At 43.8% G+C, this 27,224-nt stretch overlaps 2 pseudogenes; both read right to left on the bottom strand.

The window, feature by feature from the left end:
* Positions 1-2,849: 2,849 nt before the first annotated feature.
* Positions 2,850-18,748, bottom strand: LOC121443793 (annotated as a pseudogene).
* A 347-nt stretch (positions 18,749-19,095) lies between these two features.
* The window catches only part of LOC121443792, a 38,170-nt pseudogene continuing 30,041 nt past the window's right edge, over positions 19,096-27,224 (bottom strand).

Below are 27,224 nucleotides of genomic sequence, written 5' to 3'. Positions count from 1 at the left end.
GTGCCAGCCCAGACTACTATACCCAACAATCCTTTCAATCATAATTTTTAGAGAAAATGAAACATTCAGAAATAAAGACCAAGTTTAAGCAATGTTTATCTATAAAATCAGTCCTAAAGGAGCTTGAAGGAAAACTCCAAAAGATTGACACTGGGTATCTTCCTCATTCATGATTCACTTTCTAACATGGTGCAGGGTGTCCCATATGAACGTGGCAGACTCAGCCTGTCTGCCTACCCACCTTGCCCCAAAGATCCCTTATACCCAATGCTGGAATTGAGACACTGGCATTTACGTGTGTGCTGGGGATCTGAACCTGTCTTCACACTGGTGTGGCAAACACTTGAAGAACTGAGCCAGCTGCCTAGCCTTTCTTCTATATATTGTGTTTTCCCTTTCACTGCTGTTTGTCCCAGTTTACACCTTTCTGCTGTGCATTGTGTTTGATTAAACAAGATCAGGACCATATACAATCTAAAGCAGTTAAGAAGGACCGCAAAGGATAACTCGATGTGGTATTCACAACACTTTAACAAAAGCATACACTTGTAGGGAAGTGACAAGACAAAGGAAACTAGGCATCAAATTTGGGTTCTTTACTAGAATGGTGTGCTCTCATGCTCTTAACTGCAGAGCCATCTCGACAACATGGATGAACAAGAATAAGAGACATGCCAATGTGGACAGAAGAGTCCTTAACCCTAGACAAAGAACTACAGGCAACTGAGGAATGCTTGAGAATAGGAGAGATAGTCCTTCCCTAGGCTGAGCATACCAATTGTTTATCCAATATTAAGTGGATAAACAATTTTAATCTGAAGAAAACATACATGTAATATTACACAGACCGAGCAGGCTGTATACATGAATATATACAAACATAGACATATGATTTTATTTATATATATAGACACATATATATGCATACACATAAACATGTGTCTATAACAATATTTAATGAAAAACATGGCTGTGAATTTCAGAGAACAAGGAGGAATTTACTGGAGGGTTTAGAGGAAGGCAGGGGAAGGGGGAAGGGAATGATACCCCTATACTATTATCTCACAGAGAAGTAACCGTTTTAAAAGCTATGAGGTAGGGAGGTGTTTGCAGGAGGAGGACACACAATTGAAATGGATTGTAGGGAAATTTTTAATTAAAGAGAAAAACTGAAAAATGTGGGGACTACTGGATGAAGAGAGAGTACTGAAAGTTGCCAGAGGTAACTCACACAGGTATTTTCTTCAGAATTGCTTCAAGACTAAACTCCTAACAGCCTGGAAAAGATGCAACCAATGGTATGGTTCCACACCAAGAGGACCTAACTGCCAACCATATAACTGCACTGAGCAAAGCTGTCTTTTCAATCAATGTAAGTCTTCATAACATATTCCAAGATAAATATAGACAACAGCCATCCAGGAACAGGAAGAGGCCAGCACTGCAAGAAGAAAAAGGAATGCAATATACAGATGAGGAAGCAAGGCACCTGAAATCACAGCAGGTTGGGAACGGACGCTTTTCACCAAAGTGGACACTAGAAGAGCATCAAACATCCCAACTCAATAACCCCGAGTCACAAGGAGAATAGAGATAAAGAAATGCACATTAACTGTTCTGATTCAAGTAGGAAACAGCAATTGCCAGGGTTGGGGTTAATGTGTGGCTTACAAGAGACACACCCATGGTCCATCGAGTACCCTAACTGTCAAGTGCTCTCCCAACTAAAAGAGGCACATTAGAGGACTTCCTAGGCACAGACAAGAACAAACTGACAAAACCTCAGCCAGGCAAATACATATTCAATAATAATATGTGTGTCAAGCTGCAATCAACCTTACGCCCTTATTCCTAATAACAACCCTATATCCCTTTATTTCAGATGATCAATGGGCAGGAAAACAAGAGTTCAGGTACAGGATAAAGATAGGACATAGGGTCCCAACGCAGAGCAGCCAGGCCTACAGTCTTGCTTCCTTTGAACATCACTGTGCCTGGTGCGGGGTCGGGGAAAAGAAAGGGTACTAATGTTGGGTGGGGACTGACCTCACTATGGTCTTCCTGTCCCAGCCCTCACTTCTCCCTAAGCAGAAACACCAAAAGGAATGTCAGCATATGATGGAGGTGGGTCATCTGTCTATCTATTGCTTTCATTGGTTAATTAATAAAGAAACTGCTTGGCTCTCTGATAGGGTAGAATTTAGATAGGCAGAGTAAACAGAACAGAATGCTGGGAGAAAGAAGCTGAGTCAGAGAGTCGCCATGATTCTCCCACCAGACACAGACGCTGGTTAAGATCTTTCCTGGTAAGCCACTTCGTGGGCTACACAAATTATTAGAAATGGGTTAGATCAATATATAAGAGCTAGCCAATAAGAGGCTGGAACTAATGGGCCAGACAGGGTTTAAAAGAATACAGTTTCCATGTAATTATTTCGGGTAAAGCTAGCCGTGCGGGCGGTCGGGTACCAGGGATGCAGCCCGGCCGCCCTTATTGCTACAAGCATAACACAATTTATGAGAACAGTTGAAGCTTAGTCCTCAGTATTGGATCTGAATGCTGGACAATGTCCATGCTGCTTCTGTGCAGCCAGACACTGTCACCATAACTTAGGCAGTTTACAATGAGGATTCCACTCCTTCCCAGGACTCCAGCACGCACGCCCTTGACAGGAGAGGAGGAGACACTACTTAGAGACTGAAAATTTATCAGTAAGAATTTCAGTTCTAAACAATGTAAAAAGCTGCATCAAAATGGTCTTAGAAACAGGGAGGTCTGGACTCAGGATTCATCATAACTGGAAGCGTTCTGACATAGGGAATAAGGGAATTGAAAAAAAAGTCAGTGGTCAGTGGATGATGCATCGTATATAAGGAACCTCGACGTCCTCTCCACGCTCATTGTTGCAGCACAGCTCAAACACTAGGGTCTTTACATGATGGCTCAGTTTTCGCTTTGATACATGGCTCACAATCTCTGTCATCCTGAAATCAGGGAATAAAGAGTTAGGTGGGAAGAAAGCAAATATGAAGGCAAAGCTGGTGGCAGATTACAGAAAAAGAAAGTGAACTATGAGTAGCACAGTGGGAAACTGAGAATCCCACACAAGGCTTCCGCTCCCACCAGCCCAGAGAGAGTAACTCACAGCTGATCCAACCATTCCTTGAGCTTGGAGGCTGGCATAAAGAAGAAATAGAGCAAGGACACACCCCGGGACAGCATGTTGATCTCCAGCCTCAGTCTACAGAGGTCAGGAGACAAGGGAGTGGTGACTCTGAGATGGACAGTTCTAAATCAAATGTACAAGTCCCCGCATACAGGGAGATCAAGAAGGAAGGATCCCTACCTTAAAGTCACCTAGGAACTGCTTGAGGGTCATCTCCTCACTACTAGGTTGCAGTCCCTGTACATTAAAGCGATCCCACAATGCCCACTCTTGATCATAATACTGGAGGACAAAGATAAGTGCTAAGAAAGGGGCTACCCCAAACAGTCTTACCATGTATTAACCACAGCTCTTTTGTCAAAAACATTCTTGTGGCCTCATCTAAATGATGATCAGGCAGCAGGTGGAAACTTTGCAAAGAAAAGGACACACACCACGAAGACCGGGCTTTCTCCTTCCCCCATTTACCGTCCCTCACATCTGTCCACTAAATGTTTGCCTTAATGGGGACAGACGGACAGACAGTCAACCCAGGTACTCAGCTTCTCTGAATGGGAACCCCAACATATCCTACACCTGTAGGCCCCGTACCTGGTGATAGGCTGGTGACAGAGGTGCAGAGGAGCTGAAAAATGGCAAAGCCAAGTTGATAAACCTGTTTTTGTAAGACTCCAGTTGTTGGTGTCCCTGAACCACCTTGTACAACTCCAGACACACAAGGCCAACTACAGCTGCTGTGGTGGTTGCAATGGCTGTGATCATCTTCCCCCACAACCAGCTTGCTCTGCAACAGACAGCGACCACCAGAGATTACTGCTTGAGGGGTGGTGGTCATCTACAGAAGACCCAAATGAAGGAAAAACAGCTTCAGCAAACGCCAATGGTAGGTAAAACTCCTATTACCTTATGCCGGTCTGCAGGGGAAACGCCATAATTTTCTGCCCTGAGGTTGGAAGCTGCCATGATGGAAGTCCATGTGGAGGTTGCTGTCGTCACCCTGTTTTCAGTAGAGAATTAAACTTAATGACTACTCGGAACACAACTGTCTCCCCGAGGTATGAGCCATAGAGTCTGTACTGTCTTTTACAAATCATTATATAATTATTATATTTTTCAAAAAGACAAATGCAGCTACGCCATTTCTCTCTTGCCTTTCGTCCTTCAAATCCCTCCCAACTATTCTAATACCTGCTTTGTCTTTTTAAAAGCATGGCCCCTGCCCTGATATTTTTTCTTTTTTAAAATTTATTCATTAAAAATTTCCACCTCCTCCCCTCCGCCTTTTCCCTCCCACTGCCCCAACTCCCTCTTCCCCGTCCCTCTCCAGTCCTAAGAGCAGTCAGGGTTCCCTGCTCTGTGGGAAGTCCAAGGTCCATCCAGGTCTAGGAAGGTGAGCATCCAAACAGACTAGTCTCCCACAAGGCCAGTCCATGCAGTAGAATCAAAACTCAGTGCCATTGTCTGTAACGGCGTAAACGAATGCAGACCGATTGTAAATATATATATATATATATATATATATATATATATATATCTTTAACGTAGATATAGACTTACAGAACCACCGTTCCCGTGGAGACCAGGAAAGCAGAAGTGATGGCTGGGAGCAAGCTCACCAAATTTATAGGCAGACATTAGCCCGAGGCGAACACGCCCCCCAAGGGGCGGGACTTATCCCTACAATTGTCCTTGGTTTCTCAGTCAGTCCTCATTGTCAGCCACATTCAGAGAGTCTGGTTTGAACACACGCTCCATCAGTCCTAGTCCAGCTGGCCATGGTGAGTTCCCATTAGATCAGTCCCACTGTCTCAGTGGGTGGGTGCACCCCTCATGGTCCCGACTTCCTTGCTCATCTTCTCTCTCCTTTTGCTCCTCATTTGGACCTTGGGAGCTCAGTCCAGTACTCCAGTGTGGGTCTCTGTCTCTATATCCATCCATCGCCAGACGAAGGTTCTATGGTGATATGCAAGATATTCAATCAGTGTGGCTGTAGGATAAGGCCAGTTCAGCACCCTCTCCTTTGCTGCCCACGGATCCAGTTGGGGAAATACCTTGGACACCTGGGCACCTCTCTAGTGCCAAGACTCTGGCCACACCTTCTTTATCCATTCTTCTATTGAGGGGCACCTAGGTTGTTTCCAGGTTCTGGCTATTACAATAATCCTGCTATGAACATATTTGAACAAATGCTTTGGTAGTATGTATGACTGGGCGTGTCTCGGGTATATTCCCAAGAGTGGAATTGCTGGATCCTGAGGTAGATTGACTCCCAGTTTCCTGAGAAACAGCCACACTGATTTCCAAAGTGGTTGCACAAGTTTGCATTCCCACCGGCAACGGATGAGTGTTCCCCTTACTCCACATCCTCTCCAGCAAAGGCTATCCTTGGTGTTTTTGATTTTAGCCATTCTGACAGGTGTAAGATGATATCTCAAAGTTGTTTTGATTTGCATTTCCCTGATTGCCAAGGAGGTTGAGCATGATCTTAAGTGTCTTTTGGCCATTTGAACTTCTTCCTTTGAAAATTCTCTCTTCAGTTCAGTGCCCCATTTTTTAATTGGGTTAATTAAGGGTTTTAATGTCTAGTTTCTTGAGTTCTCTATATATTTTGGAGATCAGACCTTTGTCTGATGTGGGCTTGGTGAAGATCTTCTCCCATTCAGTAGGCTGCCTTTTTGTCTTAATGACCATGTCCTTTGCTTTACAGAAGCTTCTCAGTATCAGGAGGTCCCATTTATTCATTGTCGCTCTTATCGTCTGTGCTACTGGGTTTATATGTAGGAAATGGTCTCTCTGTTCCCATGTGTCAGACTACTTCCCAATTTCTCTTCTATCAGGTTCAGTGTTGTCAGATTAATTTTGAGTTCTTTAATCCATTTGGATTTGAGTTTTGTGCACGGTGATAGATATGGGTCTATTTTCATTCTTCTACAGGTTGACATCCAGTTTTTCCAGCATCATTTGTTAAAGATGCTTTCTTTCTTCCATTGTATAATTTTAGCTCCTTTTCAAAAATCAGGTGTTCATAGGTTTGTGGATTAGTATCTGGGACTTAAATTTGATTTCACAAGTCAACATCTCTGTTTTTGTGCGAAAGGCAGGTATTGAGACAAAGGGACTCCTGACAGCCCGGTTGCCCTCAAGACTCAGTCCCAGCACCCAAACAGGCTGAGCTGGGTGATGTTATGGGCCCAAAGAGGGGAGGGAGGCAGAAGGGCTTTAATTTCTTTCTTTATTTCTTCCTTGACACAGGGGTGTGGTTCAGTGGTTGACTGTTCAGTTTCCATGAGTTTGTAGGTTTTCTGGTGTAAAATAGTTGTTGAATTCTAACTTTATTACATGGTGATCCGATAGTACACAGGTGGTTATGACAATTTCTTTGTATATATGGATGTTTGCTTTGTTACCGAGTATGTGATCAATTTTTGAGAAGGGTCCATGAGAAAAAAGTATATTCTTTTCTATTTGGGGGAAATGTTCTATAGATGTCTGTTAAGTCCATTTGATTCATTACCTCCATTACTTCTCTTATTTCTCTGGTGTTTCTGTCTGGTTGACCTGTTCATTAGTGAGAGCAGAGTATTGAAATCTTCCACTATTAGAGTGTGGGGTTTGATGTATGCTTTGAGTTCTAGTAATGTTTTCTTTACATATGTGTTTGCTTTTATATTAGGGGCATAGATATTCAGGATTGAGGCCTCCTCCTGATATATTGTTCCTGTTATGAGTGTAAAGTGTCCATCTTCATCACTTTAGATTGATTTTAGTTTGAAATCAATTTTGTTAGCTATTATTATAGCCACACCCACTTCTTTCTTTGGTCCATTTGATTGGAAAACCTTTTCCCAATCCTTTACTCTGAGGTAATGTCTGTCTTTGAGTTTGAGGTATGTTTGTTGTAAACAGCAAAATGTAGGATTCTGTTTTCAGATCCATTCTCTTAACCTGTGCCGTTTTATAGGTGAATTGATTCCACTGATATTAAGTGATATTAATGTCCAGTGGTTGTTATATATGGTTATTTTTCTGGTGGTATTGTTTGTGTGTTTCCCTCTTTGAGTTGTGTTGGTGGAGGGTTGTCAGACGATTGTGTTATTATGGGTGTTGTTAGCTTCCTTGGTTTGTGATTTTTCTTCTAGTGTTTTCTGTAAGGCTGGGTTTGTGGCTACATACTTTTTTTTTGTCCTGGAATATCTTGTTTTCTCCATCAATGGTGAATGCAAGCTTTGCTCGGTATAGTAGTCTGGGCTTGCATACATGGTCACTTAGTATCTGCAACACATCCAAGACCTTCTGGCTTTCATGGTTTGCATTGAGAAGTCAGGTGTAATTCTGATAGGTTTCCCTTTATATGTTATTTGACCTTTTTCCCTTGCAGCTCTTAATAGTTGCTCTTTATTCTGTATGTTTTATGTTTTGATTATTCTATGGAGAGGGGATGCTTTTTTTTATATTGATCCAGTCTATTTGGTGTTCTATATGCTTCTTGTACCTTCATAGGAATATTCTTTTTTAGGTTGGGAAAGTTTTCTTCTACAATTTTGTTGAATATATTTTCTAGCCTTTGAGCTGTAATTCTTTTCCTTCTACCCCTATTATTCTTAGTTTTGGTCTTTTTATGGATGTTTTGTAGTAAGAATTTGTTGGATTTATTTTGTTCTTTAATCAATGAGTTTATTTCCTCTATAGTATCTTCAGTGTCTGAGATTCTTTTTTTTTTAATCTCTTGTATTCTCTTGGTAATGCTTGTCTCTTGTAGTTCCTGTTTGTTTACCCTGATTTTCCAGATCCAGCCTTCCCTTAGTTTGTGTTTTCATCATTACCTCCATTTCATTTTTCAAATCTTGAACTGTTTCCATTACTTGGTTGATTGCTTTTTCTTGGTTTTCTTGGATATTCTGAGAGATTTATTTCCTCTACCTTTTTGTTCATCATCTCCCTTTCTTTACAGCAGTTTTATATGTCCTTTTTAAGGTCCTCTATTATTTTCATATAGTTCCATTTAAAGTCGATTTCTTCTACTTTTTCTGGAGTAGGGTGTTCAATTCTTTTTGTTGTGTGATCTCTGGATTCTGGTGTTGTCATGTTGCCTTTCAGGTTGTTGGATGAATTCTTGCATGGACGTCTGCCCACCTCTTCTTTCAAATGCAGCCAGTAGAGTCTTGGCGTCTTTGTCCAATCTTTGCTGTGACTGACTTTCTGGGTGAATCTCCTCAGTGAAGGAGCAGGAACTGTTCCTGGGCCAAAAACCAGTCTGGATGGATCTCCTCAGCACATGAACAGGGACACCTGGTAGTCCAAGTACCACCACAGACAAAAGGGAAAACGTGGGGGAAGGGCAGGATAATGTGAAACAACGAAGACCCTGCAGCAGAAGCTGAAGGTTCCCTGAACTCCCTTGCAGGGATCTTCTGCCCTCCAGGCCAGCAGACACTCACCCCTCTGGGTGGGTAGCCTTAGTGAAGGAGCAGGAAATCTTCCTGGGCCAAGGAGCTTGCAGACAATTGGGCAGGCTTGTGGGATGCAGGGTCCTGTGTAACAAAGAAGCCCCTGTATCAGGAGTTGAAGGGGCCCTGTGCTGCCTTCCCAGACTATCCGCCCGGGGATGGCATACACTCACCCACCTGGATGGAACTCCTCTGCACAGGAACAGGGACTCCTGGTAGTCCAAGGACCCCGCTGACAAAAGGGTAAACTTGGAGGGAGGGCAGTGTCATGTGGAACAAAGAAGACCCTGCAGCAGAAGCTGAAGGTGCCCTGCACTCCCTGATTGCAGTGTTTTAATGACTTTCAATGATTGCCAAGGAAAGTTTTCAGTGTATGGCCCACTATTGGTACAAAACCCAATGAACTGATTAATTTAAACAAAATCTTAGACAAGGAATTAACTAGTTGAAGGAAATTATCAGCTGAAAGTAAGAGAAAAAGACTGATGGAAGAAAAATTATAGAGGGTGATATGGATCATATGGATCTGAAGCTTAACAACAGTCTGGTCATATTACCATCCAAACATTCCCCTACTGTAATTATAATGCAAAGGGAACATATTATCTTAGAATGGATCTTTCTACCACAAAAAAATTAGAAACTCATGTGGAAAAGTGGCTTGGGAAATCCTTCTGTCTATGAGATGCTTTTATTGGTTAAATGAATAAAGAAACTGCTTTGTCCTGTCATAGTGTGGAATAGAGCTAGCCAGAGTAAACTAAACTGAATGCTGGGAGAAAAAAGGTGGAGGGGAGACATCATGTAGCAACAAAACAGGAAATTTACAAGATGTCAGCTGGAACCTTGTCAGTAGGTCACAGGCCTTGTGGTAAAATATAAAATAATGAAACTGTGTTAATTCTAGGTGTAAGAGTTTAGCTAGCAATATGCTTAAGTGATTGGCCAAGCAGTAACTTAATTAACAGAGTTTCTGTGTGGGTAGCTGTGAATGAAGAAGAAGCCTCCCTCAATAGAAAAGCTCTCTGAATTAATTAAATAATGAAAGCTGAGACTTTATGCACGTATAAACCCAGTAGAAATTATAGTACCTTTAACAAATGTGAAACAAAAAAATTATAGGAAGAAAGTGAGCTCTAGGAGAGAGCTTGCAATGATTTCTTTTGGAGAAATTAACAACAAGTATCCCCAAAACAAGAGATGCCAACTTCTAAAGAGAACTAACTGAATCCTTCTTCACATTATATTATCCTTCACACTCTAAATTCTATACTAATGCAAATTAAACAGGAAAGGAAGGTCACAAATCAGAAAATTTAAGTAGAGAGGAATGAAAGACCTTAATAATCTGTTCAAAACTCAGAATTAAATGTTATTCTCATGCTACTGAAGTATTTTAAGGAAGAGCTCAACATACACACCTGATGTTGGGATTTCCCTCTGTATGCTACAAATATGTTTTATTAACATTGGTTAATAAAAAGCTGAATTGGCCTATGGCAGGGCAGAAAATAGTTAGACTGGAAAGAAAGATTAAATAGAGTGTTGGTGAAGTCATGGAGATGCTATGTACTGCTGAAGGAGACAGAACTCACTGGTAAGTCATGAGCCTCATGAAAATATACAAAATAGGAACTCCAGAGGAGTAAAACTGAGCCTGTGACCTAGGCCAAAGCAGGATTGGGACAGTGAACTCCAGGGGAGCAGGAGTAGATCCAGACTAGGGTTATTTATGGAAGCAAGACTGGGCCAGAAACCTAGGTCAGAGTAGGCCTAAGACTGCAAACTCCACAGAAGCAGGTACCAAAGAGCAACCACTAGCAAGTAGGCAAGAGCCAGAGACTGTTGTGGGTCTGGACATGAATCTGGGACCTTTGAGGGAGTAGGCAGGAACTAGAGATCTCTGCAAGTCCAGGCATGTATCTGGGACCTCTGAGGGAGTAGGTCTGAGCCAGGTCCTTTGCAGGTCTGGGTGCATCTAAGTCTAGGACCCCCAAGGAAGTAGATCAGAGCCAGAGACCTTTGCAGGACAAACCCCAAGCCAAGGACCTCTGCAGGAGCAAATCCAATCAGAGAAACAGGTCTGAGCTGATGACTTATACCAAAGAAGGCCTGAGACAAAAAAACTCCAGGGAAGTGGAACAATGCTTGGGAACAGTGAGCGACTTCTAGGAACATGGAGTGACAAATGGGGTAACTAGAACTGTGACACTGATTGTACCATGAGGAAAAACTATCTGAACCTTGGATTTATTGGCACCTAGAAGATTAATCACCAGAATCACAGATAGCCTGAATCACACCTATTAGAGGAAAGAATGAGTAGATAAGGTAAGAACACATGCAACACCACAAAGAGCAACATGTATAATCTAGAGAGCCCAAAATAGCAAGACTTGAACAACCAAAAATAGATGAAGTACTCAGGTCCTGATTTTGCCCCGGGAGGGAGCTGAGTCCCGGACGGCGCCGAAAGCCGGAACTTCGGCCCCAGGTGAAAATCCGGGGCGGACGAATCATCCGAGTCACGGCACCAATCTTATTCTTTAAAAAATATCCCTTGGGGTCCCCCTGCCCCGCAGCAAACTCCGGCGGGTGAGCAAGCGACTACAGTCGGCGGCGGTGGCGGTGGGTCAGACATATAAACACAGGAAATAGCCATAAATGTTTATTAAAAAGGGGAAGGGAGAGAGAGAGAGAGAGAGAGAGAGAGAGAAAGAGAGAGAGAAGAAGGGAGAGAGAGGAGAGAGAGAGGCAAAAGCCCCATGTGAGAGGAAAAGCAGGAAGAGAGCAGGCAAGGCAGAGGTCAGGAGTTAAAAGGAGTGGGCGTGGCTAGGGCAGGGACCAAAAGAACAACAATGACTCTTTCAATGGCTTGGGCAGACTGACAGTTCTGAATCATCAATAATTTTACTGGTGTGTATTAGCAAAATTAACAGTTAACACAGCCACTTTTAACTGATACATATATTTAGATGCTTTCTTGAAATACATTGATATAATTAAGAGAAAGATCCACACATTCTCAAACTACCAATATGCTAATGTCAATGTTTTAGTCACAAGGGCTTGCCAAACAGCATTTAGAATTCAAGTCCAGTCCACTACTTATTAAATGTTGGTTTGTTTTTTTTCTTTAAAGTTAGTTTTCCTGAAGGGAGTCTCACTAGGGGAAAAAAACTATTCTCTTTTTTTCTAATTTAGTTAGCTTTATTTTATATGCATTGACATCCCCTGGAACTGGAGTTACAGACAGTTGTGAGCTGTCATGTGGATGCTGGGAATTGAATCTGGGTCCTCTTACCCACTGGGTTATCGCTCTCCATCTCTCCAGCCCCTATTTTTTTTTACAATTACCTATATTGTAACACCCGATTTTGTGTTACACCCTAGGTACAGTTCATGCGTCACTGTACCTAATGCGAGTAGAGCAAGGGCCTGGAGATTAAAAAAACACACAGAGGGACCAGGGTCATTCAAAAGGAGATCAGCCAAATGCCAGTTTATTCAGCATTGGGGGAGTCCTTATCTACCTAACTGCTGCACAAGGATCTCCGCCCAGGCAGGTGGGAAATTACCATATTAACAATGGAGTAAATGCCCTGCAGCTAACCACCAGGTGGGGCAGGGAGAGCACAGTAACACACAGGAAGCTTAGTTAGCTGATCATAAATGTCCCCTCGAATAGTGTAGGGACACCAGGGCCCTACACTATTTCAAACTCACTTCGTTCTCTGTGATGTTTTAAATTACCTTATGTGCCAATGATAGGTAACTTTCATATAAATTATTATAGTAAAACTGCTCTGTCTGCCACTCCATGTGCTTAATGTCATCACTGCAAGTTTTAAAACAACTAAACATGTATAAAACCGCATCGTGGCACAGAGCAGCTTCTTGCATTTGGGAGTGAATGTATAGTCTCCAGGAAATACCGTGAAAGGCTTTCTTCAGCTCCAGATAACAAACAAGGGGACTGTGAATGGCTTAATTCTCTTATGACATTAGCTAAGTCACACAAATAAAGGCTAGTTTAGGGTAAAAAGTGATGTGTCTCTAGCTTGAAGAGTAGAAGGGCTCATAAGAGCTGATGAAATACAGGGTTGTGTCTTCAGAAGACAATTGAAGTTGTAAGATGCAGAGTTGGCGAGGAAGATTATCAGAAGGTACTGCTCTGTGAGTGTTCAGTAACTAGCCCGGTCACTAATGCGATCAGAAAGTATGATTCTTAACCTATAAAAATATCCTTAATCATGTTAACTTATCCAACACCACAGAGCTTTATTTCCACAGCAGAACAGTGAGAGCCAGAAGGTCCTGGATAGATGTACTACAGAAACTAAGAGACCATGGATGCAAGCCCAGACTACTATATCCAGCCAAGCTTTCGTTCACTATAAATGGAGAAAACAAAATTTTCCAGGATAAAAACAAATTTAAACAATACGCAGCCACAAATCCAGCCTTACAGAAAGTAATAGAAAATCACTAACCAAGGAGTCCAACAATGACCACAATATCACAGACATCTAGAGACCCTTCACCAGCGCAACTCAAAGAAGGGAAACACACAAACTCTACTACTAAAAAAACGACCGGAGTTAACAACCACTGGTCATTAATATCACTTAATATCAATGGACTCAACTCACCTATAAAAAGGCACAGGCTAAGAGATTGGATAAGAAAACAGGATCCAACATTCTGCTGTCTACAAGAAACACACCTCAACCACAAAGACAGGCACTTACTCAGAGTAAAGGACTGGGAAAAGGCTTATCAAGCAAATGGACCTAAGAAACAAGCAGGTGTGGCCATACTAATTTCTAACAAAGTTGAATTCAAAGTTAAATCAATCAGAAAAGATGGAGAGGGACATTTTATACTCATAACAGGAACAATTCATCAGGATGAAGTCTCAATCCTGAATATCTATGCCTCTAATATAAAAGCACCCACGTACGTAAAAGAAACATTACTAAAACTCAAGGCTGCCATCAACCGCACACACTAATAGTAGGAGACTTCAACACTCCTCTCTGACCAATGGACAAGTCAATCAGACAGAAACCTAACAGAAAAATTAGAGAATTAATGGAGGTAATGAATCAAATGGACTTAACAGACATCTATAGAACATTCAACCCAAATAGGAAAGAATATACCTTCTCCTCTGCAGCTCATGGAACCCTCTCGAAAATTGACCACATACTCGGTAACAAAGCAAACTTCCACAGTTACAAAAAAATAATCGTAACCTCCTGTGTCTTATCAGATCACCATGGATTAAAGTTAGAATTCAACAACAATGCTACACCGAGAAACTCATGGAATATGAACAGTCAACTACTGAACCACACCTGGATCAAGGAAGAAATAAAGAAAGAAATTAAAATCTTCCTTGAATTCAATGAAAATAAAGAAACAACATACTCAAACTTATGGGACACTATGAAAGCAGTCCTGAGAGGAAAGTTCATAGCACTAAGTGCCCACTTAAAGAAAACAGAGAAAGCACACTTTGGAGACTTAACAGCCCACCTGAAAGCTCTAGAAAAAAAGAAGCAGACTCACCTAGGAGGAGTAGAAGACTGGAAATAATCAAACTGAGGGCTGATATCAACAAAATAGAAATACAGAAAATAATACAAAGAATCAATGAAACAAAAAGCTGGTTCCTGGAGAAAATCAACAAGATTGATAAACTCCTATCCAAACTAATCAAATGGCAGAGATAGAATATGCAAATTGATAATATCAGAAATGAAAAGGGGGACATAACCACAGACACAGAGGAAATTCAGAGAATCATTAGATCTTACTACAAAAGCCTATATGCCACAAAACTGGAAAATGTAAAAGAAATGGACATTTTTTTGGATAAATACCATATACCAAAGTTAAACCAGGACCAGGTGAACAATCTAAATAGACCTGTTAGTCGCAAAGAATTAGAAGAGGTTATCAAAAACCTCCCTACCAAAAAAAAGCCCAGGACCAGATAGTTTCAATGTGGAATTCTACCAGAACTTCCAAGAAGAGCTAATACCTATACTCCTTAATGTATTTCACAATATAGAAACAGAAGGGTCATTGCCAAATTCCTTTTATGAAGCTACAGTCACTCTGATACCAAAACCACACAAAGACTCAACCAAGAAAGAGAATTACAGGCCAATCTCACTCATGAACATCGACGCAAAAATCCTCAACAAAATACTGGCAAACCGTATCCAAGAACACATTAGAAAAATTATCCATTATGATCAAGTAGGCTTCATCCCAGAGATGCAAGGCTGGTTCAACATACGAAAATCTATCAATGTAATCCATCATATAAATAAACTGAAAGAAAAAAACCATATGATCATTTCATTAGATGCTGAAAAAGCATTTGACAAAATTCAACATCCCTTTATGATAAAGGTCTTGGAGAGATTAGGGATACAAGGGTCATACCTAAATATAATAAAAGCTATTTACAGCAAACCAACGGCTAACATCAAACTAAATGGAGAGAAACTCAAAAGCATCCCACTAAACTCAGGAACACGACAAGGCTGTCCACTCTCTCCATACCTCTTCAATATAGTGCTTGAAGTTTTAGCAATAGCAGTAAGACAACATAAAGGGATCAAGGGGATTCGAATTGGGAAGGAAGAGGTTAAACTTTCATTATTTGCACATGATATGATAGTGTACATAAGCGACCCCACAAACTCCACCAAAGAACTCCTAGAGCTGATAAACACCTTTAGTAATGTGTCAGGATACAAGATCAACTCTAAAAAATCAGTCGCCCTCCTATACACAAAGGATATGGAAGCAGTGGGGGAAATCAGAGAAGCTTCACCATTCACGATAGCCACAAACAACATAAAATATCTTGGGGTAACTCTAACCAAGGAAGTGAAAGATCTATTTGACAAGAACTTTAAGGCATTGAAGAAAGAAATTGAAGAGGATACCAAAAAATGGATGGACCTCCCTTGCTCTTGGATTGGGAGGATCAACCTAGTAAAAATGGCAATTCTACCAAAGGCAATTTATAGATTCAATGCAATCCCCATCAAGGTCCCCTCAAAATTCTTCACAGATCTTGAGAGGACAATAATCAACTTTATATGGAAAAACAAAAAACCCAGGAGAGCCAAAACAATCCTATACAATAAAGCATCTTCTGGAGGCATTACCATCCCTGACTTCAAACTCTATTACAGAGCTACAGTAATGAAAACAGTGTGGTACTGGCATAAAAACAGAGAAGTCGACCAATGGAATCGTATAGAAGACCTGGATTTTATCCCACAAACCTATGAACACCTCATTTCTGATAAAGGAGCTAAAAGTATACAATGGAAGAAAGAAAGCATCTTCAACAAATTATGCTTGCACAACTGGATGTCAACCTGTAGAAGAATGAAAATAGACCCATATCTATCACCATGCACAAAACTCAAGTCCAAATGCATCAAAGACCTCAATATCAATCTGAACACACTGAACCTGATAGAAGAGAAAGTGGGAAGTACCCTACAACATATGGGCACAGGCGATCACTTCCTAGGTATAACCCCAGCAGCACAGACATTAAGGGCAACATTGAATAAATGGGACCTATTGAAACTAAGAAGCTTCTGTAAAACAGAGGACACTGTCACTAAGACAAAACGGCAACCCACTTACTGGGAGAAGATCTTCACCAACCCTGCAACAGACAAAAGTCTGATCTCCAAAATATATAGAGAACTCAAGAAACTAGACTTTAAAATGTTAATTTACCCAATTAAAAAATGGGGCACTGAGCTGAACAGAGAATTCTCAACAGAAGAAGTTCAAATGGCCAAGAGACACTTAAGGTCATGCTCAACCTCCTTAGCGATCAGGGAAATGCAAATCAAAACAACTTTGAGATATCATCTTACACCTGTCACAATGGCTAAAATAAAAAACTCCAATGATAGCCTTTGCTGGAGAGGTTGTGGAGGAAGGGGTTCCCTCATCCATTGCTGGTGGGAATGCAATCTTGTACAACCATTTTGGAAAGCAGTGTGGCGGTTTCTCAGGAAATTCGGAATCAACCTACCCCTGGAACCAGCAATGCCACTCTTGGGAATATACCCAAGAGATGCCCGATCATATGACAAGGGTATTTATTTGTTCAACTATGTTCATAGCAGTATTATTTGTAATAGCCAGAACATGGAAACAACCCAGATGCCCTTCAGTGGTAGAATGGATGAAGAAAGTATGAAATATCTACACATTAGAGTACTACTCAGTGATAAAAAACAATGACTTCTCGAATTTTGCATGCAAATGGATGGAAATAGAAAACACTATCCTGAGTGAGGTACCCCAGACCCAAAAAGATGAACATGGGATGTACTCACTCATAATTGGTTTCTAGCCATAAATAAAGGTCAGTGAGTCTATAATTTGATATCCTAAAGAAGCTAAGTAAGGTGAACCCAAAGAAAAACATATAGCTAACCTCCTGGTTATGGGAAGTAGACAAGATTGCCGGGCAAAAAATTGGGATCTTGGGAGTGGGGTGGGAGGGGGTAAGGGAAGATGGGGAGAGAAAAGTGAGAAGGGGAGGATGGGGGGAACTTGGGGAAACGGGATAATTGGGATAAAGGAAGTTTGGATAGGGAAGCAGGGAAGCACATATCTTAATTAAGGGAGCCATCTTAGGGTTGGCAAGAGACTTGGACCTAGAGGGGCTCCCAGGTGCTCAGGGCGATGTCCCCAGTTAGTTCCTGGGGCAGCTGAGGATAGGGAACCTGAAATGGCCCTATCCTATAGCCATACTGATGAATATCTTGCATATCACCATAGAACCTTCATCTGGCGATGGATGGAGATAGAGACAGAGACCCACACTGGAGCACTGGACTGAGCTCCCAAGGTCCCAATGAGGAACAGAAGGAGGGAGAACATGAGCAAGGAGTCAGGATCACGAGGAGTGCACCCACCCACTGAGACAGTGGGGCTGATCTATTGGGAGCTCACCAAGGCCAGCTGGACTGGGACTGAAAAAGCATGGGATAAAACCGGACTCTCTGAATATGGCGGACAATGAGGGCTGCTGAGAAGCCAAGGACAATGGCACGGGGTTTTGTTCCTACTTCATGTTCTGGCTTTGTGGGAGCCTAGCCAGTTTGGATGTTCACCTTCCTAGACCAGGATGGAGGGGGGAGGGCTTTGGACTTTCCACAGGGCAGGGAACCCTCACTGCTCTTCAGACTGGGGAGAGAGGGGGAGAGGAGTGGGAGGAGGGGGAGGGAAATGGGATGCTGGGAGGAGGCGGAAATTTTTTTTCAATAAAAAAAAATAAAAAAGAAAAAAAAAGGAAAAAAATAATATTTTTAAAAACTAAAGATGAAAAAAAAAAGAAATAGATGTTCATTTCTGCATAATCCCATGGCAGCGAGAACTGGAGGACTAAATTAAGACCCTCAATTCCCTTGCGGTGGCAGACTGTCATGGCTTGAGAGTGACGTACTTCTGAATTTATTTAGGAGAACTTTGAGGTGGTCATCTAGAAACTGCCTCTCTGGACAGGACAGCTTTAATAATCACATTCTCATAGAATAACAGATGAAAAGAGGAAGAAGGGGAGGAAGAGAAGAATGGAAAGGAGAGGAAAACCTTCCAATTTCGTACAAAGATAATTATTCAGTTTTTATGAACTTAGTTCCCATTTTTCTGACTTGATTCAATCATGGAGAATATGATAAGGAGATCTCAGACTTCCAAAGCCCCACATGAGAGACAGCAGGCCACAGTGAACAAGCTCTCCACTAAGAAAATCGGAATTCTTGGTAAACTGGGGCTGGGGCACAGCTCATGGGAAGACAACTTGCTGTGCAAACATAAAGACCTGAGTGAGCTTCAGGCTCAGTAAGAGACACTGCCTCAAGAAATAAGACACCCATTTTAGCGTCTGTCCTTCATACACACAAACACACACACACACACACACCACCACCACCACCACCATCAACAACAAACAACACAAACACCACCAACACCAACAGCACCAACACCACCCCCTGAATAAACAGAACTCTTGGTAATATCATTTTCTTTTCATATACTAAAGTAAACAATCACCATGCCATTGTCCATCGACGTTAAGCTAGCCTTAGAATTAAAGTTATAACCTCTGATTTTAACATGGACTTCCAATTATGGCATGACAGAAAATAGCATCTGAAACACAATGAACTACAGTGCATTCTCATGCCACCACAAGCAACAGGAACTCTGTTAAAGAGTTATTTTACTAGTTAATGTACAGAAGAGGTAAGAGACCTCAGAAAGTTCTGAGAAGTAAAAACTGGAGGGGGGAGGAAGGTAGAAAAAGAGAGCCGGAGGTAGGAAGGGGAGAGGGAGAAGAGAGAGAGCTTTCTCAGAAATTGGAATGTTGAAGGAACGACCTTCACACTGATGGTCTCTGCAGCACACTGGGCTCATCAAAGGGCATCTCCTGGTCTACAGAGAAAACCAGTCAGCCGCGGGAGCAATGTACCTTTGAAGAAAGGTTTCCCATTCATAATGTCTTTGGTCGCAAACCTGGGTCCTTGGGGACAGAGCTCCTCATACTCCAAAGTGTTCCTCACTGGACACTCCTCGCATTCTTCAGTGCCCCAGGCTGCCCCAAGCGAGAAGCAGCAGGCATCCATACGGTGTTGGCCAGCGATGGGCAGGGTGCACTCCTCACGGTCGTACCTCAGGAAGCAGGTCTCCAGGCGGATGTCTGTCAGAGGTTAGGGAAAATATAACACATGCTAATTTGCTGTATCCATGACTGCAATTTTTTTCAGATGCAAACCAGTGTTATGTGATAAGCATTCCTGGGAAGCATATATTACAGATGATTTCACCTCCAGGGTCAAAGGCAAGAAACCAGACAGCTCTGGACTTTGTCCTAGCAGTGAAACTCTATAGCAGTGACCCTAGGAGCCAGGCAGACACCACAGCTAAGAGCCATGGAGCAGCCTTCTGAAGACTCTAAGTCTAGATTCTATGTCTAATCTCACCCGTGTCACTGGGAAGGGATGACTGGATGTGAAGTAACCCCCTGGACTCTAGCAGTTGGCATGGAGATTCCCATACAACAGTAGAGATAGCCCTGTTCCCTCCCTCCGTCTCTCTCTCCCCATCTCCTCCCTCTCCTGGGAGGGAGTGTTTCTGCTCCTGATATCAACATCGATTTCCCATAAGGACCTCTCTGACATGTTATAGCACAGGCCTAGAGGAAATGGGGTATAGTCTCCCATTGAGTGCAAATGCCCTTCTCTCTGCCACTCAGCATATGTCCTGCAGCTCATAGCAGACAGGCAACAAGGAAAGACTAGTCCCCTGACTGCTTTCTAACTCCTTAGGAAGGCTACAGAGTGACACTTATCTAAAAAAAGAAAAATACTTTTTTATTTCCAAGTGTTTGCCTCATGTATGCACACCACATGGTTGGTGCCTGGAGGCCAGAAGAGGGCATCGGATCTCCTGGAACTGGAGTTACGGTAGAAACGGAAACCTAGTCCCCCCAAGGAAGTGCTCTCAACGTCTCAGCCATTCCCCCGGTCCCTATGTTTATAGATTCAATGGTGGATGATAAATCAAATTGTGGGGTTATATACTATAAAAAGATGTAGCCCTGTGTGTTGGCACACGCCTTTAATTCCAGCACTTAGGAGGCAGAGCTAGGAGGATCTCTTGTGAATTCAGGGCCAACCTGGTCTACATAGCAAATCTGAGACCCTATCTTTAAAAATAATAGAGCCAATAAAGTATCTAATGTTGATCAACTGATATGAAAAGGTCAACAGTATATATTTTAATGGGTCAGATTGGAGAAGAGAATACACAGGATTCTAATTTCGACTCTACCAACCACACCCACATACAATGCATCGCACACTGATAAACAAGGCCAGTGTGGCCTGGCACCGACGGAGGCAAGCATTTGCTGATAAGGGAAGGCAGGTCTGCATTCCCACATGAGAGAACCCCAAGAATTTTCAGGGCACAGTGTCAGTCAAAACTATTTCCCACAACTCCGAGGTCCAGAAATTCATCAGATGGAGGAAAGCAACCCACCTGTCAAACAGACTCTTCTAAGGGAGGACTAGGCGGCACACACTCTGGGACGCAGGGGAAAACTTACTGCGGTGGATAGTCGGGATGCCAACGTCATTTCCAGGTTCCCTTTGAGGCCGAGCAGCGCAGGGACTAGAATGAACACTTCTGTCACGTTCCTGAACACCTCCCAGTGCTGGGGACAAGAGGAACAGCCGCTCTTTAGAACGAGGACATCTCTAAAGACCCCGGGCTTCTGCTTCTAACATTGCTTCTCCTTTTCTGTCACTGAGACAGGGTTTCACCCTGTGCCCTGGTTGGCCTAAAACTCAGTAAGTAGACCAGGCTGGGCTCCTGAGTACAGGCATTAGGGCGTGCACCACCCTGCCTGGCTTTGCTTCCCTGTCTTAAATACAATAATACAAATGCAAAAAAAAATGTTTTGGGCACTGGGAACAGACTGGGGACATAAGCTGGGGGACTGCGAACCTTCCTGACATACAGGAGGCCGTGGGCACCATCTCCAGAACCACACACAAATGGAGGCAGGGGCAGAGGTGGAAGAGGTGGAGGAGGTGAAGGAGGGAGGGTGAAGACAAAGAGGAGCAGCAGTTTGGGTGTGGAGATGAGGAACAGAAGTTAGTCCTTATTTTAGTGCTACATTGTTTGAACACATTTCAATGAGCATATGGAAATTTTCTTTTAAAATAAACTATTTCAAAAGACTGCTTGCTGACTGGGCTTTTCTTTTACTTGGCTTATTTTGGGGTTTGTAAAAGAGTTACTTTATTTGCAAGGAATACGTCAAATCTAAGATAATGCTTGACCGCTGGGGATACAGCTCAGGCTCCTGCCACACGTGATGGTCCACTCTCAGCACTGCAAAGATGTTATCCTATGCAAAGCATCTGAATGAGAAAACGTGAAGTCAAGCCAGATGTGTGCACACCTGTGATCCCAGCACTCGGGTGAGGCTCTAAGGCAGGAAAGACTGCAAGCTCAAAGGTGTAGAGTGAAACTCTATTGAAAGAGGGGAAAATGGAGGAGGAAAGGAAAAGAGAAAGAAGGGGAGGGGAGAAGGGAGGAGAGGAAGGGTTTGGGTGAGTAAGCATAAGGACCCAGATTCAACACTCAGAACCTATGTTTTAAAAAAAGAACATGATGTCACAAGCCTTTAACCCCAGCACTTGGGAGGCAGAGTCAAAGGCAGCTGGATCTCTGTGAGTTCAAGGCCAGCCTGGTCCACACAGTGAATTCCAGAAGAGCCAAGGTGATGTGGAAATTCCTGTTTCAAAGTAACGAATCAATCAATCAATTAAAAACCCGGAGAGCCAAGCACGGTGGCATGCATATGACCCCAATGCTGAGGAGGCAGAGGCAGGCAAGACCCCTAGAGCGTCACTGGCTGCCAGCTGAGTCCGTCAGTTTCAGAGAGAACTGAGAGACCCCGCCACAGGAAGACACCCACGGTTGGCCTCTGGCACACGCGAGCGCGGGCACACACACAGTGTGCGGAACTGAAGATGAAAACTCACCTGTACTATGTCCAAAACCATGCCGGCAGAAACTGTTCCAAACCCGGCCAGCAAGAACGGCACGAGAATCTGCAGAGCCATGAAGCCGCTGGACTCCTTCGGGAGCTTCCGGTTTGTTTCCACAATAACATCATCGCCCTCACTGGACAGATCTTCGTCCTGCAGCATGGCGGTGGTTTCCGAAGCCTCCCTTCAGTCGCAGTAGCTATAGCTGGCGTAGTTGTCGTACTTGGGGCTGCAGCTGGCTGGCGCATGCCCACCGCCGCCGCCGTGGAAGGCCTGCTCCGAGAACTCGTGGTAGTCCAGATGTGGCCTGACCTCTTGCTGAAGGTCTGCGCTCCGCCCGACAGCCCGTCCTGCCAAAGGCCATTCGCTTTCTTATGCCTGTAGTCCTGGTTCTTCTGGTAGATGACCGGCACCATGCTTAGAAGCAAGTTCAAAAACTTGTCAGACTGAATGGTGTTTAGATTTAAAGTCCAGTTGACAAAACCTCCTCCACTGTCGGGGCTGCCACTTGTCTTGCAGGTGACAGATCTTCCTTTGCTGTGAGTCATGTTGTCATCACAGAAAGCCCTGTGTCCTCCAAACTCAAGTTCCACCAAGCATAGCAGAGCCTATGCTGTCCCAGCACTCCCCGAAGTTAAGTCATTGGCTTTGCTGTACAGGGAACGCTCCCACTGGTAAGAAACATTCAGAAGTTCTAGGGAGGGATTCAATCTGCAATGAAAACCACAGAGAAACCCTGTCTCAAAAAACCAAAAAAAAAAAAAAACTTAGATTAACTACACTTATACTGATTTTCATACACGCACAGGAGCCATACTCTGAGTTGGACACAGATCGGTTTTGTGACATACAAGCGTTTTTTTGTTTTTTTTAAATAAAAATACAGTGCAGAATCCAGATGTGGTGGTGCACACCTTTAACCACAGCACTCAGGAGGCAGAGACAGGGCGGTCTCTGTGAGGTTAAAGCCAGCCTGGTCTACACACTAAGTTCCAAGTGTGCCAGGACTACAGGGTGAGATCCTGCATCAAAAACAAAAACAAGCAAGATGTAGAAACGTTTTGCAAGCTATCTTGGATAAAAGCGTTTTTATTTTTTATGCTCCGTGTAACAGAAGCCCGTGTGAGGTCTTCGGCGGCCTCTGAAGTTCTACAGTGAATAGATACAGTGAAGGAATGAAGTGATGGCATCTGTGGGACACAGCTGGTTGTCTGAATGAGAATGCCCGTATAGGTGCCTAGATCTGGATGCTGAGTCCCCAGCTGATGAGCTGTCAGCGGGTAGGACTGGCCTTGTTGGAGGAGGTGTGTCACTGGTGGGATGAATTTTGAGATTTCAAAGGCCCATGTCAGGCCAGTGTGTCTCTTTGCCTGCTCCCTGTAGATCAGCTGCTCCAGCACCACGCCTGCCTGAGGGCTGCCATGCTGCCCTGCCCTGATAATAACAGACTAACCCTCTGGAATGTGAGCAAGCCCGCCATTAAATGCTTTTCTTATAGAGCTGCCTTGGTCATGGTGTCCTTCACAGCAACAGAACAGTGACTAGGCTGTGTGCCATTTATGCTATTTCAGCTACTACAGGCAATTTGAATGCTTTTATTTCTGTGGCACTGCGGGCTGAGCATAGGGCTTCGTACATGCTGTGTAAGCACTCGCCCTCTGAGATTCCATCCCACATGGCTTTACTTTTTCATTTTGAGGCAGAGTCGCAGTTGCCTGGGCAGACCTTGAATTTGTAATCCTCCTGCCTCATTCTCCAGAGTAGCTGGGATCATGAGCCTGCACAACCGGGCACAGATACAGATGACTTCAAGTAGAGAGAAGCCCCATGTGGTGGTGCACATCTCTAATCCCAGCACTCTGGAGGCAAAGGCAGCAGATCTCCTTGAATTTGAGGCCAGGCTGGTCTACAGAGTAAGCTCCAGGACAGCCAGGGGACAGGTAGTGAAACCCTGCTGAGGGAGTGGGGGAGGGATAGAAATCAGAAACTTCACTTTTGCTAATATCCCTGGTGACTGGCATACACAATCAAGTGTGAGATGCTCTAAGACACTCGATAATCTGATCTACCCTGGAGACCACACATGAATGTGAACTAGTGTGTAAACAGAGAGAACACGCACACACTACCAGCCAAAGTAGAAATGGTGGTAGCAGTGGAAGACAGCATGGTGTGACCTACTAAAACAGAAACAGCACACACACCCTACAGCCCCACGACTTAAGAATCCCACCCTAAGCACATATCCTGAAGAGACCCTGTGTAAGACAAGATGACAAAAAAGAGGGGGGAGGGAGGGAGAGAGGAAGTGAAAGAGAGAGAGAGAGGAAGGCAGGGAAGGAGGAAGGGAAAAGGAGGGAAGAAGAGAGGGAGGGAAGGAGGGAGGGAAGAATAGAAGGAGGGAGGAGGGGAGAAAGAGAGGGAGTGGAAGGGGAGGGGGGAGAGGAATGCAATGGATAGATCCATGAGAGGATTCAACTCAGTCACAAGAGAATGAATGGTTCTGTGTGAGGAATGGTATAAAGCCCAGGGTCCTTCACAGGTACTGCTTACGGAGCTTGAGTTTCACGGTCTTAACGAGCATTTACTGCAGTTCTCTGAATCATGCCCATGTCTTACAAAGGTGCTTGGGACTAGAGACCTGGCTCAATGGTTAACAGACAGCACTTGGTGCTCTTGCAGAGAACCCAGTTCCAACAGGGCTGCTCACACAACCACCTGGAATGCCAGGCCCAGAGGATCCTCGGATGCCAGGCACACACGCAGCGTGCATACGTGCATGTAGACAAAGGCTCAGACTCACAAGGTGAAACTCCAATCTCTTTAAACTCCAGTATGAGCGGTGCTGTGGCAGATCTTACCACAAACCCAGACATTGCTCCCTTCCAATGAGAGGATGATGAGCTCCACCTGTCGCCATGGTTTCCGGGACACTCGTCAGGATGACACATCTTCATCTCTGCTGACAGTAGGTCTAGCCATGATTCATTTGGGCTGATCGAATAAAGGCAGCGGCCACACACACCAGGAGGAATGATTCAGGGGATCTGACCCCAAATGGCTACTTACTTTCCTTTAGTAGAGCGTCTCCCATATACTGAGAAACAAAAGGTTCCAGTTAAAGTCAAGAGCTTCAAAATAACACTTCCTAAAGATCTGAATCTCAAAGCCCAGAACAGTTTCTTCTGAAATTTAGCACTTCCTTGGGCAGTCAGATGACTCAGCAGCTGAGGGTGACAGTGACGGCCCGGCCTTGCAAACCCTGAAGACTGAAGTCAACCCCCGGGACCCACATAGATGTTAAAGGGGAGAATCAACTCCACAACTGTCCTCTGATCTAACATAAGCAACAACAACAATAGTAACAACAGCAACGATGATGATGATGACGATAAATAAAAGGTTTTGAAAGTTAAAAACATCGAGCAGTTAGGGTTATAGGAAACTCCATGAGAACTGTAGCATTAACGCCAAATTTTTAAAAAGCTGAAACTGGTGGTGCACACCTTTAATCCCAGCACTCCTGAGGCAGGCGGATCTCTGCGAGTTTGAGGCCAGCCTGGTCTACAAGAGCGAGTTCCAGGACAGCTAGGGCTGTTACACAGACAGACCCTGTCTCAAATCCCCCCCCCCCAAAATAGATAAAATAAAAGAGAAAGAAAAAAAGCCTGTTTACTAGAAACTACATGGTTAAACGGGGATCTTTTTTAATTTAGCAGGTATCATGGAAAAAGTCTAGTACCTGTATAAGATTATAGACAAATGTAAACACTGTTTCTTTTCAAAAAGGAAAAGACGTGTATTTGGGGCCTGGGCTGCCAGTCCTGGCCACTCCGCAGGAATGCATTCTGTTCCTTCCATTTTCTCTTTATCAACTTGGCTTTCAGAGGGGTCCTGCCATACTAAACTTGCCTGATGGCACACCAACTACCTGCTTAGCCCTCTAACAATATCACTAAGTACTTAACTGTGTGGGGTCTAAAGGACTGGTTTTGGGGAGTTTCCTTTATGCAGCACCCAAAGAGCCCTGGCTGCCCCCTTTCCTTTCAAGACCCAAATCAAAATAACACCAATCATTTATTCTCTCTCTCTCCCTCCTTCCTTTTACGTCTCCTTTTCTGTTCCTCACTCAACCTTCCCCTCTTCTTAAGACAAAGTATCACTGTGTAGCCCAGGCTAGCCAGGAACTCACTACGTAGACCAGGCTATCCTAATACTCGCAGAGATCTGCCTGGTATTCATGCTGGGATTAAAGGTGTACACCACCAAGCCCAGCCCATTCATCATTTTTAATCCTTTGATTTCATCATTCTTATTCACTGGACTTCCTGCAATGGTTTTCTAGATGACCTAGACCAACCAAATTCTACTCTAAGCGCTCTCTCTCTCTCTCTCTCTCTCTCTCTCTCTCTCTCTCTCTGTGTGTGTGTGTGTGTGTGTGTGTGTGTGTGTGTGTGTGTGTGCGTGCGTGCCTGTGTGTTCTCCTGAACAGAACACAGGTCCTTGTCCATGCTAGGTAAGCACTCTATCAGGTGAACTGCATTCCCAGACTCCTGCAATCCAATCCCCTTTACAAGTTCCCTCCTTCTGTACTTTCTACCATACAGCCCCCCACACCCAGAACTTTTGCCTCAAAGACCCTGCTAAAATATGCCGCTTCAAGAAAGTCCCCCCCCAGCCTCCGGGTTAGTGCACAGGGAGGAGAGAACAGCAAACATTACAGTGACCAAAAAACAGTTAGCATGGTCCTCCACACATGTGACTGAAGCAGCTCAAGCGAGGAAGGGCTTGTCTGTCACAGTCTGGGGGCGACGCGGTGGCAGTGGCAGGAGCTGAGGCGCGTGCTCGCACTACATTGGCAGGAGCTGAGGCGCGTGCTCGCACTACAGTGGCGGGAGTTGAGGTGCGTGCTCGCATGGAGCCACAGCCAGGAAGCAGACATTGTGCTAGTTAGTGCTCAGCCTGATTTCCTTTTTCACTAA

This window comes from Microtus oregoni, unplaced genomic scaffold (genome assembly GCF_018167655.1).
Source record: "Microtus oregoni isolate MIOR12 unplaced genomic scaffold, Mior012 000113F_000, whole genome shotgun sequence".
In the NCBI taxonomy this organism is placed as follows: domain Eukaryota; kingdom Metazoa; phylum Chordata; class Mammalia; order Rodentia; family Cricetidae; genus Microtus; species Microtus oregoni.
The sequence above is the reverse complement of the archived record's forward strand: the minus strand, read 5'-3'. Positions and strand labels throughout refer to the sequence as shown.